Here is a 21,513-nt window from a genome sequence, read left to right on the forward strand (position 1 = left end):
TCCAAAAGGTTCACCCGATATGGCTGAAAATACCCTCAAATTAAAGCTGTCAGTCTGCACTTTAACCTCATTGCATCATTTCAAATTCAAAGTGCTGGAGTGCAGAGCCAAAACAACAAAAAATGTGTCACTGTCCCAATACTTTTGGAGCTCACTAATTACCTTTTAAAACTGTGGAATGGTCAAAGAGCATGTGAGTGTGTGTTTTGCTTGTGGAAGGAAGGAAAACAAAACAAAAAGGATAAAAAGTATATTCATGTATATAAAAAGTATGTATGTAAAGAATGACACTATCTTAAGTGTTACACTATATGTAATGGTATTTAAGTGGGTACAGTATATCAAGGTCAGACTGGAATACCTCATACCTCTGGAATGTAATGAGAGAATTTCATGGGACACCAGGAGCTTTAGAATGATGATGTGTCTAATAATGTCAGTGGGTCTCTCTCTCCCCTCTCTCTCTCCCCCAACCATGAAACAAGCTCAGGAAATCTCTTTCATAGTGGTAGGATAAGCTTGCACTGGTTTCATCAAAGAATGGTACTCTGACGAAATTACACTGCACAACACAAGCTCAGTGTAGGAAGAGGATGAAAGGATGAATGTAATGATGGATGCCTCATAGGGCGAGGGGGAGGCAAATAGGGGAGAACAGGTGTGGTTGGGGGTGTAATACCTGTCACTGTTTGCCTGATCTTTGTGACAAGAACACGTAATGGGCTTTAAATGTCCCTGTCGACCTGTTCCAGTGGAGGAGCTTCTCTGTGGAGCCACTGCAGAAACAGAGTGGTGAAGCACCGTCACTATCTCTCAACTGGATTATGAGATGCACAGACAGACGGGTGTGTCAGGGGATGAGAGAGAGAGGGGAGACACTGGAGGAAGTGCTAATATTGACTCTGCAAATAGGAAATGGAATGATGGAAGGCTTCCGCTCGACTCTCTGCAAACGTGCACTCTCCAAGGCCGCAGCAGAGTGTGTGTGTGTGTGTGTGTGTGTGTGTGTGTGTGTGTGTGTGTGTGTGTGTGTGTGTGTGTGAGCGTGCGCGCGTGTCTGTGTGTGCGCGTGTGTGTGTGTGTGTGTGTGTGTGTGTGTGTGTGTGTGTGTGTGTGTGTGTGTGTGTGTGTGTGTGTGTGTGTGTGTGTGTGTGTGTGAGAGCATGCGGGTGTGTGTGTGCATGTGCTTGTATCTGCGCTCAACAAATCAAAATCAAAAAAAATATTCGTCATATACACAGTTTACAGTAGGTATAGAATGTGCAGCGAAATGATTATGCGCTAGCTCCCTCAACAATGCAGTACATTAATCAATAATAGCAATGAAAAGAGTCAAGTCAAAAATAACAAGTAAATGAAGTAATTGTAGTAGTATGCATAGTAATAATGGACTGTATTTACAAATATAAAGTGGGTACTGGAATTAATAGAATATATTAAAATGGCAGTGTTGAATGAGTGCGTGCGTGTTCTTGTGTGTGTGTATGTTTGTGTGTTTATTGTGTGTAAGGGTAGTCAGAATAAATCATTTCTAAAGTGCATATAGTCTCCCCAGTGCAAATAGTCTCTAAGGTGCAGGTCTGTGCAGGGAGACAGCTAGGTTTAGCATTTCAGCAGTCTGATAGCCTGGTGGTAGAAGCTGTCTCGGAGCCTGTTGGTCCGAGACCCAAAACTGTTATATCGCTTGCCAGGTGGTAACGGATCTAACAGTCTGTGGTTCGGGTGACTGGAGTCCTTGGTTCTCTCAGGCCTTCTTCAGACACCGCCTGGTGTAGATGTCCTAGGAGGCATAGTGCTCGCCCCCAGTCATATATTGGGCCATCTGTACTAGAGCCTGACCGATAAATCGGTTTACCAATATTGTCTGCCTATATTAGCCTTTCACAGAAATATTTGTATAGTTCTTTATTCCACAGATAAAGCACCAATGTTATATACCTAAAATGAAGAAATACGTCTGCTCATTTGCGGTCATTTTTGAATGGTTGCCTGAAGAGGGCGCTCTATGAGCTGCTCATTGAACATCATTCACAGTGTTGCCAACTTAGCGACTTAGTCGCTATATTTAGCAAGTATTTAGACCCCTCTAGCGACACATTTTCAAAAAAGCGACTAGCGACAAATCTAGTGACTTTTTCTGGTGTTATTGGAGACTTTTGGAAAATCTGACGTGAAAGCACATATCGTTCTTACTCTTTTGCTGCCGTGGGCCCCACCCCTGTCCCAAAGCACTCAGGCGGCCCAGTCCTCGCGCAGCAGTCCCTCCCAGCTGCAGTCAGAGCAGGAGATGTTCACCTCTCTGCGTCCAGACTGCAAATGAATCGCGCATGCGGGAAGCCGCCGCTGGCCCTGGCTTACATAAAAACTTTTTTTTTAACCTGAATTAGGGGCAGACGAGTTACCATAATTTTCTCACATTGCCATTGACAGTTTATTCTATTGTCTCTTTTTGGTCCATTTAGATTGTTAATGTAGCCTGTATACAAAAAATATATATATAATTATGGTTAAAAATGTTCATGTTTTACTGTGACTTGTTGTAGGCTCCTAAGTGGACCATACCGTTAAAAACCAAACCAAATTAAGAAAACTAAACTAAAAATCAAAAAACAAAAAACAAAAAAATGTAAAACTAAGTAACTCCTCCAGAGTGTCACTGTTGGGTCACTTTTGCCGATCCCAAGCCCGGATAAAGGAGGAGGGTTGGAATTGTGACATTAAAAAAAACAATTGACAGAAGAAGTTCAGTTGTAGTTCTAAACATATTTACGATGTTTTTTACTCACGTTTTATCTCTCCCATGACGTTATGCCTCTCTCCTACAGCGTCCATCACAATTACATGCACATGGCCAATTATGCAAATCAGAAGGGGTGCTGACAAAAAGTGATTGAATTCGAATGGATTTACCCCATGCGTTCAGTACATGTAATGTCCCAGTAGTTGCTATCCGATATAATTTCCTGATGTCCAATCCTATCCCAAGGGAGTTTTATTTCACACTGCAGTCTGTTCATATGTAATACGTTTGGATATTTTCCAGGAAAGTCCTTATTCTTTTTTTGAGAATAACACTCACCTATCTATGCTCAGTACTGTCCAGGAATTTTTTATTGATAGTCTTGTCTTGTTGGCTGAGTCTCAATAAGAACAGATACAGTGGGGAGAACAAGTATTTGATACACTGCTGATTTTGCAGGTTTTCCTACTTACAAAGCATGTAGAGGTCTGTAATTTTTATCATAGGTACACTTCAACTGTGGGAGACGGAATCTAAAACAAAAATCCAGAAAATCACATTGTATGATTTTTAAGTAATTAATTTGCATTTTATTGCATGACATAAGTATTTGATACATCAGAAAAGCAGAACTTAATATTTGGTACAGAAACCTTTGTTTGCAATTACAGAGATCATACGTTTCCTGTAGTTCTTGACCAGGTTTGCACACACTGCAGCAGGGATTTTGGCCCACTCCTCCATACAGACCTTCTCCAGATCCTTCAGGTTTCGGGGCTGTCGCTGGGCAATACGGACTTTCAGTTCCCTCCAAAGATTTTCTATTGGGTTCAGGTCTGGAGACTGGCTAGGCCACTCCAGGACCTTGAGATGCTTCTTACGGAGCCACTCCTTAGTTGCCCTGGCTGTGTGTTTCGGGTCATTGTCATGCTGGAAGACCCAGCCACGACCCATCTTCAATGCTCTTACTGAGGGAAGGAGGTTGTTGGCCAAGATCTCGCGATACATGGCCCCATCCATCCTCCTCTCAATACAGTGCAGTCGTCCTGTCCCCTTTGCAGAAAAGCATCCCAAAAGAATGATGTTTCCACCTCCATGCTTCACGGTTGGGATGGTGTTCTTGGGGTTGTACTCATCCTTCTTCTTCCTCCAAACACGGCGAGTGGAGTTTAGACCAAAAAGCTCTATTTTTGTCTCATCAGACCACATGACCTTCTCCCATTCCTCCTCTGGATCATCCAGATGGTCATTGGCAAACTTCAGATGGGCCTGGACATGCGCTGGCTTGAGCAGGGGGACCTTGCGAGCGCTGCAGGATCTTAATCCATGACGGCGTAGTGTGTTACTAATGGTTTTCTTTGAGACTGTGGTCCCAGCTCTCTTCAGGTCATTGACCAGGTCCTGCCGTGTAGTTCTGGGCTGATCCCTCACCTTCCTCATGATCATTGATGCCCCATGAGGTGAGATCTTGCATGGAGCCCCAGACCGAGGGTGATTGACCGTCATCTTGAACTTCTTCCATTTTCTAATAATTGCGCCAACAGTTGTTGCCTTCTCACCAAGCTGCTTGCCTATTGTCCTGTAGCCCATCCCAGCCTTGTGCAGGTCTACAATCTTATCCCTGATGTCCTTACACAGCTCTCTGGTCTTGGCCATTGTGGAGAGGTTGGAGTCTGTTTGATTGAGTGTGTGGACAGGTGTCTTTTATACAGGTAACGAGTTCAAACAGGTGCAGTTAATACAGGTAATGAGTGGAGAACAGGAGGGCTTCTTAAAGAAAAACTAACAGGTCTGTGAGAGCCGGAATTCTTACTGGGTAGGTGATCAAATACTTATGTCATGCAATAAAATGCAAAATAATTACTTAAAAATCATACAATGTGATTTTCTGGATTTTTGTTTTAGATTCCGTCTCTCACAGTTGAAATGTTTTAGTCATGTATTGCTCAGCGTGCAGTTGCACAAGCTGCTTATCCAATGTTTTCCCATTACCAATTAAAGATAATCCTGGTTTCGGGAAGAAAGGAAATGAGATGGTGCATTTTCAGAAATTCCCTGGATGTGGATTTCTGGTGTTAATCCTTAATATGTACCCTATTCCCAAACATCTACAAACACTCCCTGGACGTCTAGGGAAAATAAGTTGGGTGATCTTTAAACACGTATTGCCTAAAAGCGCTGAGGCAAATATTGAACTTGTAACAGATGTGTGTAATTCTGGGCTGCTACCATAACATAATTAATCTTACTAAAGGCTGATCTCGAACCAGATTAAACAATTGAGACATTTTCATCATCAAAGTCAAAGGATAAGAAACCTTATCGCAGTTTAAGAGAATACCCCGTCCAAGAATATGGCCTATATAGTTTTAAAGATGAGAGAGAGAGAGTGATATTTAGGAAATAAAATAATTCAGATCCCAACTCATGTAGTTTGCAACCCACATCAGCCCCTTCTAAACTTTTGGAGACCATATGCCTTGCGTGTGTCCCGGGAGACAACAGGTCTGATTTTCATACTGATGGACTTAAGAGAGTAATAATAACCCTTCCAGTGTATCCAGATAATGACAGGTCCCCAGTGTCCGGTCTGGAGCGTGTAGTCACTAGCTCTGCTGGTCGGCTACTACGTAGCAACCTAGCGGTGCCAAAAGCCTATGTAAATTACGATCACCAGACCGGCCAAACCCCCAAAAACATTGTTACCCGGTTTGGGCTCTAAAATGTGTTTCTTATGATCAAGTTCGATCCCCATGGTTAATTATTTAAAAATTATAAAATCAAGATATTTAATCAAATTCTGACTACTACATTTGTCGTCATACAGGACCACATGCTGACACAAACCAATTACGGGCCGGAAGGCAACGAGGAGGCTCGCACCCTTGTGCCATAGACATTAAGGCTGACTCTCTCAGGTAGGATGAAAATGACTACATTGACCATGATCCTTTGCTAGTTAAGGTCACTTTCACCATGATCCTTAACGATTTTTTGGTGCCATTCAGCCCAATTCAGCAATATGGCACGCTTCAAATTCAAATACTTCTGGCTTCATGCGCCATCGGGAGTTTTTCATAGGAATACATGGATGATGTCAGCACTATCACTATCTACTGGTTTTCATTTCTATGGATAACACCGATACCATAGTATGTGTTATGTCCACTCGCCATACATACACCCCTTTGGGATTTTTAGTCTGGCATTCATTAAACCAGGAACCCCCTCCCCCTATATATTTTCTTGCACAGTTCCCAGAATAATTGTCCTGATCTTTGTCAAAGGTTGACAACTTATGTCCATTTTGATGGGCCATCAACAAGTCTCCTCTCCTCCATTGGTGAAACCGCTGATGTGTAGTGTGTACCCAAAGGACTCTGGGCCAATGGAGAAAGATGAGTACTTGGTGTGGACCTGGGAAACAGCAAAGTCGTCCATGTCCTCCCTCAGTTCATACCTCTTCCTCAGGTTGATATGGAAGCTGTTGTTCAGTCCCAGCCAGTGCTCTCCTTCTGTATTCCCAAACCCTCTCTTGTAGTGACTCCAGGGTCTGTAGAAGTTCATCCTCCTCAGGAACACTGTCCACTTCCCCCCCATCAGTGATCATGTCACAGTACACCTTCACAGCCGACGTCAATCTGATGGGGTGGATGGTGTAGACGCCACTGGGTTGCAGGCACTTGCACAAATAGGACTCTACCTTTGCAGAGCACATGCCCCTTTGCCTTTCCAGTCTCCAAAGTGCTCTTTTGGGTAGTGGTATAATTTCGCAACCCACTGACCGCAAGTCGCTGTCAAGTTCACCACCCCTCACCCTGTCTGTTGGTTGTACCCAGGTTGTGCCCTGTATAGCGCTAGCCTGCACCTGGTTGTGACTTTTGCCCAGTCTGTCCTGTACGGAGATTGCGGTCACCCGGGTATCCAAACATGCATGGGTTGAGAGATGCAGTCACCGTTTTAGTGTGTATAGATAGCTAGTTATCTATTTGAAATTTCAACAGTACTGCCATAGCAGCAAAACATTTGATTAACACTTGATTTAGCCTACATCATCATCAATATTCAGTCTGGTTGGCTTATATGCGCAGCAGAGGGAGGCAGAAAGACACAGAGAGGTAAATCACAATCAGTAAAAGAAATCAGGCTAGCTAACAGCAGATTTACATCAATCTTCAGCATCAATGATCAGCTGATAGCCCATCCTCTTTCCAGATAGCAAACATGTCTTTAGGAGGCACTGTAACTAGCTAGCTAACGTAAAAATAATTCAGGGGGAGGGGTGCCCTTTAAAAATATATATATTGCACCTGCCCCTGAAATTTCTGTGCACGGCCATGCTGGTTAAGCCCAGGAGGTCACATGTGTCTGGATGTGTAACTGCAGCTGTCCTTTGCAGCTGGGTAAATTATTGTTACAGTAAAAAAAGAAAAAAGGGAAAAAGCATCCATACATATGAAACATAATCAAGGGGCTTCTCTCTCATTTCCTCTGGGAGGATATGATTCACTGCCCTTCCTCCTCACACTCATAAACCACCCACTCCCACCGCCAACGCCCCAACTACTTCCAGCACCCACTTCCTTCTTCCTGAACCTGTGGAATTATCTGGTGACATCATCATCATCATCCACGGGTTCCGGGGAATGTGAGAATAGGATGAAGGGGATAGAAGGGAGGGGGGTGGGGAGGGGAAGGGGGAAGTAAGGAAGCTGGCACTATGGTGAATTATTTATTTTACAATAGACATAGACTGAAGGCCTTATCATGGACTGAGATCATTATCTTTGTGTTGTCTCTGTTATGACGGTAAGAGATAGAGAGACTGTAGGACTAATTCTCAGGGACTTTTGACTGTTATCCTATTTATTGTTGTCCTGTAGGCTACTTCTAGTGGCTTGCTGTTGCAAAATACAAATGTTCATCATCACTCTCATTACTAAAACAAATGTGTTGCTTCCCAACACAAAACTATGTGAAAAGTCAGATTATACATGCATTAACTCAACATGATGGAATATGTCTTCAAATACACTATTTCAAATATCGGTTTTCCTCTAATCTATACTTGCTGTGCTTTTTGTATTTTTTCTCTATGATTTATTCACTTAGCTTAAAAAAAGGAAGAGCTTTCAAAACTACGACATCTTCAAAAAGGTATTCCTAGAGAAGAACTAGCCATTTTCAATGTTTGTAGAGTGGAACAGGGAGAAGAAATGAGGAAAGGCAGATGATTTCAAGACACTGCCAAAGACAGAAACAGTGACATGCAGTAACTTGAAGGACACTTTTCAATTGAACGGAAAGTTATTGACAAGGGCATAATTTAGGCCATTGTAAAAAGGACCAGAATGAGAACTGGCATGTCTTCAGGGAAAATAGAGCTCTGAAAAGCAACAGAGCTGGCATAATTTCTTCTGAGTCCCTCACTGATATGGCCCAGAGATGCCGGACAACTCATCTCATTGAAGGCCACATTATTAAACTCCCCAGGGCAGCAACAGACCTTGTGGAGGAACACTGTCTGCATTGAATCTGCACAGAAGAGGATTGCATTGATAGGGAATGAAACGAGACAAAGAAGTGAAAGGAGGGTTGTGTGCGCGTATGTGTGCGCACACTTGCACAGATACACGTGATCATTATTTTCTGCAAAAGGCACAGTATGAAATTACAAACAAAAATGTGTTGCTGGATGAACAAGACTGTCATCAGTAGAGAAACAGAGAAGGCTGTGACGTGACAGGAAGGCACCCTTATTGATCATAGCAGATGTATCTCCTCTGACTTTCTCATCTCACTCAGAGTTGTCAGAGCCTATTTATCCACAGTGTCCTGTCGCTCACGTTTCCTCTGGCCTCTAGGGCTCAGTGACAGTCCTCTGATGAGCCCATCACAGCCTTTAACACCTATCTCTTCAGGATCAGAACCTTTTTTTTAAATTTTCGCCTAAAATGACATACCTAAATCTGACTGCCTTTAACTCAGGACCTGAAGCAAGGATATGCATATTCTTGATACCGTTTGAAAGGAATCACTTTGAAGTTTGTGGAAATGTGAAATTAATGTAGGAGAATATAACACATTATATCTGGTAAAAGATAATACAAAGAAAAAAAACATGGATATTTCTTATTTTTATCATCTTTGAAATGCAAGAGAAAGGCCATAATTTAGGCCATAATGTATTATTCCAGCCCAGGCGCAATTTAGATTTTGGCCGCTAGATGGCAGCAGCGTGTGTGTAAAGTGTTAGACTGATCCAATGAACCATTGCATATCTGTTCAAAATGTTGTATCAAGACTGTCCAAATGTGCTTAATTGGTTTATTAATATATTTTCAAGTTCATTATTGTGCACTCTCCTCAAACAATAGCATGGTATTCTTTCACTGTAATTGCGGTGTTATGGTTCAGTACAGGTAATGTGTGTTGTGGTGTCACATGGAGAAGACTAGAAGAAAATTGAAAATGAAACCTGTTCTTTATGAAACTGTAACATGAAAACGGAAGACACTGGTCAATTTTAAGTAAAGCAAGTGTATACATGCAGAGTGCTCATATGCCAGATAATTGAAGTCTCAGGCAATTGTCTTAGGGTTCCGAGAATTATAGAAATGCATTACAAGCTACGCGTTGTAAAATTATAGGGTGTGATTTATCAGTATGTGAAAGTTTAGATAATATATGTTCTTACTCTTTCAAATTCTACTGTATGATCTGACACATTGACAAAAGGTACAGGTAGTTCAGCAATTTAACACAACACATTCAATGCCTGCGATCTGGTTGCATCTCACTGAAGAACAGTGGAAAGTGAGAAACACTGAAATGTAATTCACACCCTTCATCCATAGAAAATGTAAGTCCTGAGAGAACATCAGTTAACTGTAAATCAGCCGACAGAGCTTTTTTTCATCACGTTTCGCATGGATAGCATTATTTTCCTTTTTTAGCTTTCACCTTGGGTTTGGAGAAGTATTTTTAGACGACCATTTGGGAAAACACGGCCTGACTGGAAGGTAGCTTTGATAGCCCTACAAAAAGGTTCAGATGGCTGACATTAAGGAAAGAGCTGAGGGGAATGGCCCTGCTTCAACTATCTGACTACATCCTGGCTGACTATAGAGCCATAGTGCTATATGAGAGCTTCACTGAAGTCCATTTATTATCTGGTATTTTGGGAGAATCTAGCAAAGTGCACAGACAGCTGGTTTAGAGTGCATCATGGGGTGTAAACAACAGAAGTAATGGCAGCTGATTATTGCTATCTGTGTGTTATTTAGTGGCTGAAAGGTTTCTGAGCAAGAAGTTTGTTCATAGTTTGAAGAATGTGCCCAGAGAGAAATTGAAAATCTAGACTGTATTACCACAGTAGTAAAATAAACAGATTTTTCTAAAGGTTTTGAATGTGTGTATTTATTATGTGTGTGGTTTCTAACACTTGAAGAGTAGTGTGTATTGAATTATCTAATATTTTTCAGATAAAACCTCCGACTGATATGGATGAAATCCATACCCATCTGTCACAACACCTAATACTAACGTGCACGTGGCCACAACTTCCTCATTTCCACTAATCTCTCAATGATTTGTACATTTTGTTCTATTGGCTATTGGATCAATTCCTTTTAGCAAGGATATTTTTTTGCCAAATCAGGAGGGACCCCTAGTAGAGGGACCTCCATTTCAAATTAAAAGCTGAGTTTTGAGCCAAATGCAGACTCCAGTAGTTCAAGATATCATAACATAACTCATCCATTTTGCACCTCCAAAAATGTGCCCTACTTTTTCTGTTTGAATGTGTATTCCAATCTCCATAGCAATGATAACTCTCCATGTGTTTTGACTTGGGTGCTAAGAAAACAGACAGCCTACTCGTAATCCCTAGTGGTGGTTAATATGTAGCCATAAATTCACAGACGATGATTCTCCCCCTCTTACTAAGACTAGGGAATGGGGGCGGCTGAGGTCATAGGAAGTCTTTGGTCTAATTGGGATAGCAGTGAGGGAATAGACTATTCTACTACTGCTGACATGGTTCTGTTTCATCCTGGCCTTGAACACACAACCGCAGTGTGAAACAGTAACTTTGAGGTTCAATGAAAAAGGGAGGGAGGAAGGTTTTCCTCATATCCAGCCCACCCATGGAGGGGTGGATGATGTCAGGTTGGGTTTCTGTGGTATTGTTTAAAATGCTCACCACCATGGTCAATAAACGGAATTGGGAGGCAGACAAAACAATGCATTCCAAAACAGGAAGACTGGGACTAACAGGAAATGCCATTTTTTTCATGTGTGATTTTTGGGACTGTTGAGTAATCAAGGGCCAAAATTACCTTATTTGGTGGTTACAGTACCACCAGTGGTAGAGGAGCTGTATCTTCCAAATTGTGTCCACAGTGTGATATCAGGGAGTTAGTGTAAGGATCAGAGCAAATTATTTACTTGAATGTGGACCCTGCATGTAATAGTTCATACATGGAAAAACTAAGTACATGACACATGCAACTGCATAAAAGTACAGCTTGGCTTAACTTTGATCCTAGAGATCCTCTGTAGCTCAGTTGGTAGAGTATGGTGCTTGCAGCGGCAGGTTAGTGGGCTCGATTCCCGGGACCACCTGTGCGTAAAATGTATGCACACATGCCTGTCGCTTTGGATAAAAGAGTCTGCTAAAAGGCATATATTATTATTTTAGAACAACCACTGTTTCTGACATGGGGCGCTACATCAAAGCTTGGCAGGCTGTCTCTTTTGAATAGATCTGAGTTTTGGAGAGGATTGTCTTTGAACTGCTAGCCATCTGATCTGAAAATACCCATCCAGCAGCCCAGTGAGGGAGCCATCTCTGGTCTATTCAGGAGACCTTAAATGGTATTTCCCATTGTCACAAAGAAGATAAAAGAGGACAGATCTTTTCAGAATTATTCTTGACCATTATTAATTGCCATTGATTTAGCTCTTGGTCTCGCCACTAAGCTTTTCAGGTAGTTTGCAATGTTGTGCAAAATGTGGCTGTGAAGCAGAAAATGGGAGAGATGCTTTATCTGACAGTAAGAATAACCTAAATGTCGTCTTGGAAACAGGGACATGTGTTGCTCGAGGACCACCGTAGCCACTATAGCCTTTCTAGATGTATTGTATAAACCCATTGTTATGAACAGACAGAACCTGAAGTATGCCTTCATGTCTAAAATAATTTTCCAAAGTGCATTAAAAACCAAACCTTGGTACATCAATCATTCAATATTCAAGGGATAACCATAGAGAATGATAGAGACTCTAGTGCCCAAAGCACATTTTAGCATGGGCAGTGCCATGCAATGCCAGTAGTGCCAGTAGTCAACTCGGTGGGCTTTCTATGGGTTAAGGAAGAATCATATAATTCCATTCAGGTCATCAGAAGGAATCAGGCAATTAATTATACTTGTGAGCAAACATTCCATAACTACAAGTGGCAATAAATTGCAAACCTTGGCTTTATACCTGTTCAAACAACACACACCAGGTAGGCGTATGCACACTTTCAGTTTGTTTACCAAGTCATATATGCAGCAGAATAAGAAAAGTGACTACTTCAAAATATAGATGGCCTCAATGGCGCTGCCCATGCGCTCACAGACGACATTTGTTTTATTTTATTTTAATTAACCTTTATTTAACTAGGCATAATGGGACAGATACAAAGAAAAGTCCTCTATCATTCTCTGCTGATAGCCAAATCAGCTCATTCATAGTTTCCAGCTTTCCATTCACAATTAACATATAGGAATTAGGTCATTTTAATTGGGTGTTTTACACAAACCATGGTGGTAAACACGCCCTCTGTGGCCCTGGGGTGACATGGCAGTAGCAGTGGAGGAAGAGGACACCACCCATTGTCTGTCTGGCTGTCCCTGCTCTCCCTCACACTGTCTGAGTCTAGGCCTTAGGGAGGTCATAAGACAGTTGTGGGAGGACAATAATCATAAATGTGACATAATATAGACCCAGTAAACTTGATGTTGTGCAGTGTTAGGATGTTGATTTTAGGTTGCGGTTGTACTTTGTTGGTAACAAAATTACTATATGACTATGGCACGATACTACATGTCTAATTCGAGACCATTCATGACTGCAATTAACTCTAGAAAGTGCATGACCGTCATAAAAAAAGATGTTGCATCACTGTGGGAAGACTATCTTTACATTCAGCCTCAATATCCTGTGTTTGTCCTGAATGTTCACAAAGCTGTAAAAAAAGGGAGGCCAGTAACATTGGCACCGACAATATCATGTCATTCTCTCTTCGTTCTGTTGCATTATCTTTATATACAGTGCATTCAGAAAGTATTCAGACCCCTTGACTTTTTCCACATTTTGTTACGTTACATCCTTATTCTAAAATTTATTAAATAGATTTTGTTCCTAATCAATCTATCCATAACATGACAAAGAGAAAACAGGTTTATAGAAATGTTTGCAAATGTGTTAAAAATAAAAAACTTAAATAACTTATTTACATAAGCATTCAGACCCTTTGCTAAGAAACTCGAAATTGCATCTTGTTTCATTGATCATCCTTAAGATGTTTCTACAACTTGATTGTAGTCCACATGTAGTTCATTGATTGTAGTCCACAGCAAAAACCAAGCCATGAGGTCGAAGGAATTGTCCGTAGAGCGCCGAGACAGGATTGTGTCGAGGACCAGATCTGAGAAGGGTAACAAAAGAATTCTGCAGCATTGAAGGTCCCAAAGAATACAGTGGCCTCCCCCATTCTTAAATGGAAGACGTTTGGAACCACCAAGACTCTTCCTAGAGCTGGCCGCCCAGCCAAACTGCGAATTCGGGGGAGAAGGGCCTTGGTCAGGGAGGTGACTAAGAACCCGATGGTCACTCTGAAAGAGCTCCAGGGTTCCTCTGTGGAGATGGAAGAACCTTCCAGAAGGACAACCATCTCTGCAGCACTCCACCAATCAGGTCTTTATGGTAATGGCAGGACGGAAGCTTCAGTAAAAGGCACATGACAGCTTGCTTGGAGTTTGCCAATATGCACCTAAAGGACTCTCAGACCATGAGAAACAAGTTTCTCTGGTCTGACGAAACCAAGATTAAACTCTTTGGCCTGAATGCCAAGCATCACATCTGGAGGAAACCTGGCATCCCTATGGTGAAGCATGGTGGTGGCAGCTTCATGCTGTGGGGATGTTTTTCAGTGGCAGGGACTGAGAGACTAGTCAGGATCGAGGGAAAGAAGTACAGAGAAATCCTTGGGGGGATTCTTATTAAATACAAAATCCTTGATGAAAACCTGTTCGCTCAGGACCTCGGACCGTGGCAAAGGTTCACCTTCAAACAGGACAACGACTCTAAGCACACAGCCAAGACAACGCAGGAGTGGCGTCGGGACAAGTCTCTAAATGACCTTGAGTGGCCCAGCCAGAGCCCGGACTTGAACCCGATCTAACATCTTTGGAGAGACCTGACAATAGCTGTGCAGCGACGGTCCCCATCCAACCTGACAGAGCTTGAGAGGATCTGCAGAGAAGAATGGGAGAAACTCCCAAAATATAGGTGTGCCAAGCTTGTAGCGTCATACCCAAGAAGACTCAAGGCTGTAATCGCTGCCAAAGGGTCTGAATACTTATGTGAATGTGATATTTAAGTTTTTTATATATATATAAAAATGTGCAAAAATGTCTAAACCTGTTTTTGCTTTGTCGTTATGGGGTATTGTGTGTAGATTGATGAGGGGGAAAAAACAATTTAACCAATTTTAGAATAAGGCTGTAACTTAACAAAATGTGGAAAAGGTAAAGGGGTCTGAATACTTTCTGAATGCACTGTATACACCCTCTAAAATGATTTATCTTATTTGCCTTTTGCTTATCAGATGTTTACGTTCTAAGTCAGGATATGACGTTAACGCACCTATCCCCTTTACGCAGGCTTCTAATGACTTAACTAGCAATTAGGAATGGTATGCAGAATTAGAGCCTTTAATTGCCTGGGGTCATAACAACATCATCCCAAAATAAATAGAGTGCTACTCTGTCTCGGTCTCGGACATAACCGTTTTGGGCTTTGTGCCTTTAAAGCCTTGCTCACATTGGCAGTTTGAAGTGACTCAAATACAATTTATTTGCATATCTGATTAGAATCTGTTCTTTTTCTTGAAGGCTGAATAGTCAAAAAGCACATGGAATTGGATATTTCAAACCACATACAAATCTGATTCATGAGGGGTATTTCTGTATATAATGAAGCCCTTTTGTGGGAAAAAACGAATTCTGATTGGCTGGGCCTGCCTACCCAGTGAGTGGGCCTATGCCCTCCCAGGCCCACCTATAGCTACGCCCCTGACCAGCCATGTAAAATCCATAGATTAGGACCTCATTTATTTATTTCAATTGACTAATTTCCTTATATGAACTGTAACTCAGCAAAATCTTTGAAATTGTTGCATGTTGCGTTTATATTTGTGTTCTGTATACATTACATTTTTGTTGATAGCCCCAAGTATTGTATATACAGTAGGATAACATGTTTAATTATATGTGATGGTTTGTATGCTATTGAAAATTATTAAAATCACTTATACAACAACTGTGACAAAAAAGGCTTGGGCTAACAGTGTCAATTCACACAGTTTTTATTTGGATATCTTATTGACCCAATCAAATCCACTGAGATGCAGCAACTTGTTTCAGATGGTACTGTAACTGTGAATAAAAATGTTTATCCATTGTGAGTGTGAGGTTAAAATTTTGCAATTGGTTAGTCACAGTCTCTTGTAAGTAACAGGTTACACCTGGGTCACATGTCATGTGTTAGCCACTCTGCCCCCTATAAAACCTACAATTATTAGAGAAAGGGTATAGCTAATGATAGGGGGGCATTTACTCGCTTCTATTCACTCCCCCGAACCGATGGGTGAAGCTCAAATAGCTGGTCTTCCTCTTTGACAGAACGCATTACAGGAGGACAATACAGCTGGCAGTGAACCGAGATACAAAGCCCTCGCGGCATAGCAGGTGAGGTGAAACCATACACGTGCAATTGTGTGTGTGTAAGTGCGTACGTGCGTGCATGCATTTGAAGCGGAATGGGGGCCTTGGTATGTGCACGTGGCTGACAGGGAGAAGGGCATCTCTGTCTTTGCCTGTATTTATAGTAGGCAGGGTCAGTTCCTTTGGATGCCCTCCGCTCGCTAACGAACGGTCAAAGCAGGATGCTCCCAGTTGCCACAACAGAACAAGTGGTTTGGGAAAATACAGCAACACGATATGTGCCTCGTATCTGTTTATCAATAAATCCAATAGAGAATCAAACCACATGCTGTCAATCTTTATTTGCACGAGTTGTTCTTTGTGCTTAAATTACATTAAATCACAATTCATTGCTGACTGTTTGTATAGTTGTTGTGTTTCTCTATTGCAAAGAACACATGTTGTTTGTCATGTTGAAATGTCAAGAACAAATGAAATATTATCGAATGATTTTGATTTTGATAAGACTGTGTATTGTATGTGTGCTTTTGTACTGCAAAATACATTGTGTGTGTAGGTGTGTACATGTATATATGTGTGTGTATGTGTGCCTGTGTATGTGTGTACATGTGTGTGTGTGTGTGTGTGTGTGTGTGTGTGTGTGTGTGTGTGTGTGTGTACATTTCTATGTATGTGTGCGTGTTTGTAAATGTCTATGTGTGTGTGTGTGTATGTGTATATGTCGATGTGTGTGTACATGGCTGTGTGTGTGTCTGTGTGTGTGTGTGTGTGTGTGTGTGTGTGTGTGTGTGTGTGTGTGTGTGTGTACATGTGTGTGTGTGTACATGTGTGTGTGTGTGTGTGTGTGTGTGTGTGTGTGTGTGTGTGTGTGTGTGTGTGTGTGTGTGTGTGTACATGTTTATGTGTGTGTGTGTGTGTGTGTGTGTGTGTGTATGTGTGTGTACATGTCTATGTGTTCCCACTCTACAGTATACGATTCCAGGTGTTCTACCCTATTGAGATATTGCTAGATCACACGAGCTAAAAACAGTTCTCTAGCCAGCCAGCAAGATATAAGGGCTAAAATGAAGAGCACATTGGAGTCTCTCCTCTCCTTAGGAGCAAATGTGCTTTTCAATCACTCTAGTCTATTTATAGCCTCTGGAAGAATCTGATTGGCCAATCTTTGCTTTCATTCTCCTCACCCTGACTCCCTCTCTGTTCTAAGGCTGCTAACTGAAACTGGCACTAGAGCACTGTAAAACACATTGGGTTACATAACAATTTAGTAAGTAAACCCACATGAGGAATAGTATTTCACTCCCAGCAAGAAGGTGGTTGGTTTTACTGAAACCTATTGATTGGGTCTTATTTGGAGAGATTTAAATGAGTCTCTGGTTTTTCCCAGGATGTGGACTGTGCTGGAGGTCCAAAATAGAACAATGTACTTGTATAAATTCTTATAGGGTTTTGGGCTAACAATGCTCAACAATGGTGACTGTTTTTCAGGACTCATTGGTTGGAGAGACTATCCTGATCACAGTTTAATTTTGTAACAACTGAGTGTTTATCTATGCCTGTGTGCGCATGCAGGCCTCGGCCCATCGATGCCTATTCCTTCTAAGTGTGTGATAGCATTTTTCTGCTTCCGTGTTTGTGTTTGTTTCTGTCTGAGTGGCTAGTGTTTGTGCATGTGTCTGTGTGTTTGTGTTGGGCTTTGAAGGATTCCTCCAGAGGACACATCGTAGTGAGACAGATTGTGCACACTGTAAACACAGGAGACAGGAGACACAGTGGAAATAAGGCCTATAACTCAGACCTCTTTGATGCTGATATGGAAATCCTTGTGATAGTGTAACTGCAGACATGGGTTCAACCTTCAATTTTTCAAATACTTAGAGTGTTTGCTTTAGACTGTCTAGAGTGTCAGCTGGGCGAGGCTTATAATGTTTGGTTATATTGCAAGAGGAAAGCCCAGTTTTTCTCAGTTTTACAATTCCTGACATTTAATCCTAGTAAAAAATCCCTGTTTTAGGTCAGTTAGGATCTCCACTTAATTTTAAGAATGTGAAATGTCCGTATAATAGTAGAAAGAATGATTTATTTCAGCTTTAATTTTTTTCGTCACATTCCCAGTGGGTCAGAAGTTTACATACACTCAATTAGTATTTGGTAGCATTGCCTTTAAATTGTTTTACTTGGGTCAAACTTTTTTGACTCAAGTTTTGGGTAGCCTTCCACAAGCTTCCCACAATAAGTTGGGTGAATTTTGGCCCATTCCTCCTGACAGAGCTGGTGTAACTGAGTCAGGTTTGTAGGCCCTCTTGCTCACACGCGCTTTTTCAGTTCTGCCCACACATTTTCTATAGGATTGAGGTCAGGGCTTTGTGATGGCCACTCCAATACCTTGACTTTGTTGTCCTTAAGCCATTTTGCCACAACTTTGGAAGTATGCTTGGGGTCATTGTCCATTTGGAAGACCCATTTGCGACCAAGCTTAACTTCCTGACTGATGTTTTGAGATGTTGCTTCAATATATCCACATAATTTTCCTGCCTCATGATGCCATCTATTTTGTGAAGTGCCTCCTGCAGCAAAGCACCCCCACAACATGATGCTGCCACCCCAGTGCTTCACGATTGGGATAGTGTTCTTCGGCTTGCAAGCCTCCCCCTTTTTCCTCCAAACATAGCGATGGTCATTATGGCCAAACAGTTCTAGATTTGTTTAATCAGATCAGAGGACATTTCTCCAAAAAGTACGATCTTTGTCCCCATGTGGAGTTGCAAACCATAGTCTGGCTTTTTTATGGCGGTTTTGGAGCAGTGGCTTCTTCCTTGCTGAGCGGCCTTTCAGATTATGTCGATACAGGACTCGTTTTACTGAGGATATAGATACTTTTGTACCGGTTTCCTCCAGCATCTTCACAAGGTCCTTTGCTGTTGCTCTGGGATTGATTTGTACTTTTTGCACCAAAGTACGTTCATCTCTAGGAGACAGAACGCGTCTCCTTCCTGAGCGGTATGACAGCTGTGTGGTCCCATGGTGTTTATACTTGCGTACTATTGTTTGTACAGATGAACTTGGTACCTCCAGGCGTTTGGATATTACTCCCAAGGATGAACCAGACTTGTGGAGGTCTACACTTTTTTTCTGAGGTCTTGGCTGATTTCTTTTGATTTTCCCATGATGTCAAGCAAGTTTGAAGGTAGGCCTTGAAATACATCCACAGGTACACCTCTAATTGACTCAAATTATGTCAATTAGCCTATCAGAAGGTTCTAAAGCCATGACATAATTTTTTTGAATTTTCCAAGCTGTTTAAAGGCACAGTCAACTTAGTGTATGTAAACTTCTGACCCACTGGAATTTTGATACAGTGAATTATAAGTGAAACAATCTGTCTGTAAACAATTGTTGGAAAAATTACTTGTGTCATGCACAAAGTAGATGTCCTAACCAACTTGCCAAAACTATAGTTTGTCAACAACAAATGTGTGAAGTGGTTGAAAAAAGAGTTGCAATGACTCCAACCTAAGTGTATGTAAACTTCCGACTTCAACTGTATATAAAAGTATGTGGACACCCCTTCAAATTAGTGTATTCGGCTATTTCAGCCACACCCGTTGATGACAGGTGAATTAAATCGAGCACACAGCCATGCAATCTGCATAGACAAACATTGGCAGTAGAATGGCCTTACTGAAGATGAAGAGTTTAGTGACTTTCAATGTGGGACCGTCATAGGATGCCACCTTTCCAGCAAGTCACTTTGTCAAATGTCTCCCCTGCTTGAGCTGCCACGGTCAACTGTAAGTGCCGTTATTATGAAGTGGGAACGTCTATGAGCAACTACGGCTCAGCCGGGAAGTGGTAGGCCACACAAGTTTACAGAACGGGACCGCCGAGTGCTGAAGCGCGTAACACGTAAAAATCATCTGTCCTCGGTTGTAACACTCACTACCGAGTTCCAAACTGCCTCTGAAAGCAACGTCAGCAAAATTACTGTTCATCGGGAGCTTCATGAAATGGGTTTCCATGGTCGAGCAGCCACATACAAGCATACGATCACCATGCGCAATGCCAAGAGTTGCCTGGAGGGGTATAAAGCTTGCCGCCAATGGACTCTGGAGCAGTGGAAACGCGTTCTCTGGAGTAATGAATCACGCTTCACCGTCTGTCAGTCCAACGGACGAATCTGAGTTTGGCGGATGCCAGGAGAACGCTACCTGCCCCAATGCATAGTGCCAACTGTAAAGTTTGGTGGAGGAGTAATAATGGTCTGGGGCTGTTTCTCAGGGTTCGGGCTATGCCCCTTAGTTCCAATGAAGGGAAATCTTAATGCTACAGCATACAATGACAATCTAGATGACTCTGTGCTTCCAACTTTGTGGCAACAGTTTGGGGAAGGCCCTTTGCTGTTTCAGCATGACAATGACCCCGTGTACAAAGCGAGGTCCATACAGAAATGGTTTTGAGATCAGTGTGGAAAACCTTGACTGGCCTGCACAGAGCCCTGACCTCAACATCATCAAACACCTTTGGGATGAATTGGAACGCCGACTGCGAGCCAGGCCTAATCGCCCAACATCAGTGCCCGACCTCACTAATGCTATTGTGGCTGAATGGAAGCAAGTCCCGGCCACAATGTTCCAACATCTAGTGAAATGCCTTCCCATAACAGCGGAGGCTGTTATAGCAGCAAAGTGGGGACCAACTCCATAATAATGCCCATTATTGTGGAATGCGATGTTTGACGAGCAGGAGTCCACATACGTTAGGTCATGTAATGTATTTAAGTGCCTTTGAACAGGGTATGGTAGTAGATGCCAGGCGCACCTGTTTGAGTGTGTCAAGAACTGCAACATTTTCCCTTGTGTATCAAGAATGGTCCACCAACCAAAGGACATCCAGCCAACTTAACAAAACTGTAGGAAGCATTGGAGTGAACATGGGCCAGCATCCTTGTGGAATGCTTTCGACATCTTGGAGATTCCATTCCCCGACTAATTGAGGCTGTTCTGAGGGAAAAAGGGGGTGAAATTCAATATTAGGAAGGTGTTCCTAATTTTTTGTCCACTCAGTGTATAAAAACGATTCTAGCATATTACTAAATACCAACAATCTCCATAATTTCTTTCTTTGCCCTCCATATATTTCCACTTTTGCAAGTGAAATGCATTTTTGCAAGTCAGTGGACCTAGATCTGGCCATGTGTGATATCCATGTAGGTGTTCATTTAGCCTACATTGTAAGACCCAGAGAGCAGCACATGTCCACTGATGGGTGGTGCGGTTAAGCATGCCGCCAAGGTCTGTCAGCTCACTAGCTAATGTAGGACAGAGAGTGAGAAAATAGCATCCTTGTTGTCAGCCCCTTAAACCAGTTGTCTTTGCAGCCACTTGAAGGAACATTACCATTAAAGTAGATTGAAGAGGTCGGAGCAAACTTGAGACCTGTTACAATGGGAAAAATAAATCTGAGCCGGAGAGACTGAGAAACAGCTTCTACCTGCAGATCATCAGACTGTTAAACAGTCACCACTAGCCGGCCTCCACCCAGGACCCTGCACTGAACCTTAGCCACTGTTCTAGCCGGCTACCACCCAGTACTCTACCGTGCACCTTAGAGACTGCTGCCCTATGTACACAGAGTCATTGAACACTGGTCACCTTAATAATGTTTACATACTCTTTCACCCACTTTATATGTACAGTGCATTCGGAAAGTATTCAGACACCTTGACTTTTTCCACATTCTGTTATGTTACAACTTTATTCTAAAATTGATTAAATAAAA

General features: G+C 42.2%; 1 pseudogene; it reads right to left on the reverse strand.

Moving 5' to 3' along the window:
• Nucleotides 1-5,849: 5,849 nt before the first annotated feature.
• Nucleotides 5,850-6,458, reverse strand: LOC120025550 (annotated as a pseudogene).
• Between the last annotated feature and the right edge of the window lie 15,055 nt (nucleotides 6,459-21,513).

Source organism: Salvelinus namaycush, chromosome 31 (genome assembly GCF_016432855.1).
Source record: "Salvelinus namaycush isolate Seneca chromosome 31, SaNama_1.0, whole genome shotgun sequence".
In the NCBI taxonomy this organism is placed as follows: Eukaryota; Metazoa; Chordata; class Actinopteri; order Salmoniformes; family Salmonidae; genus Salvelinus; species Salvelinus namaycush.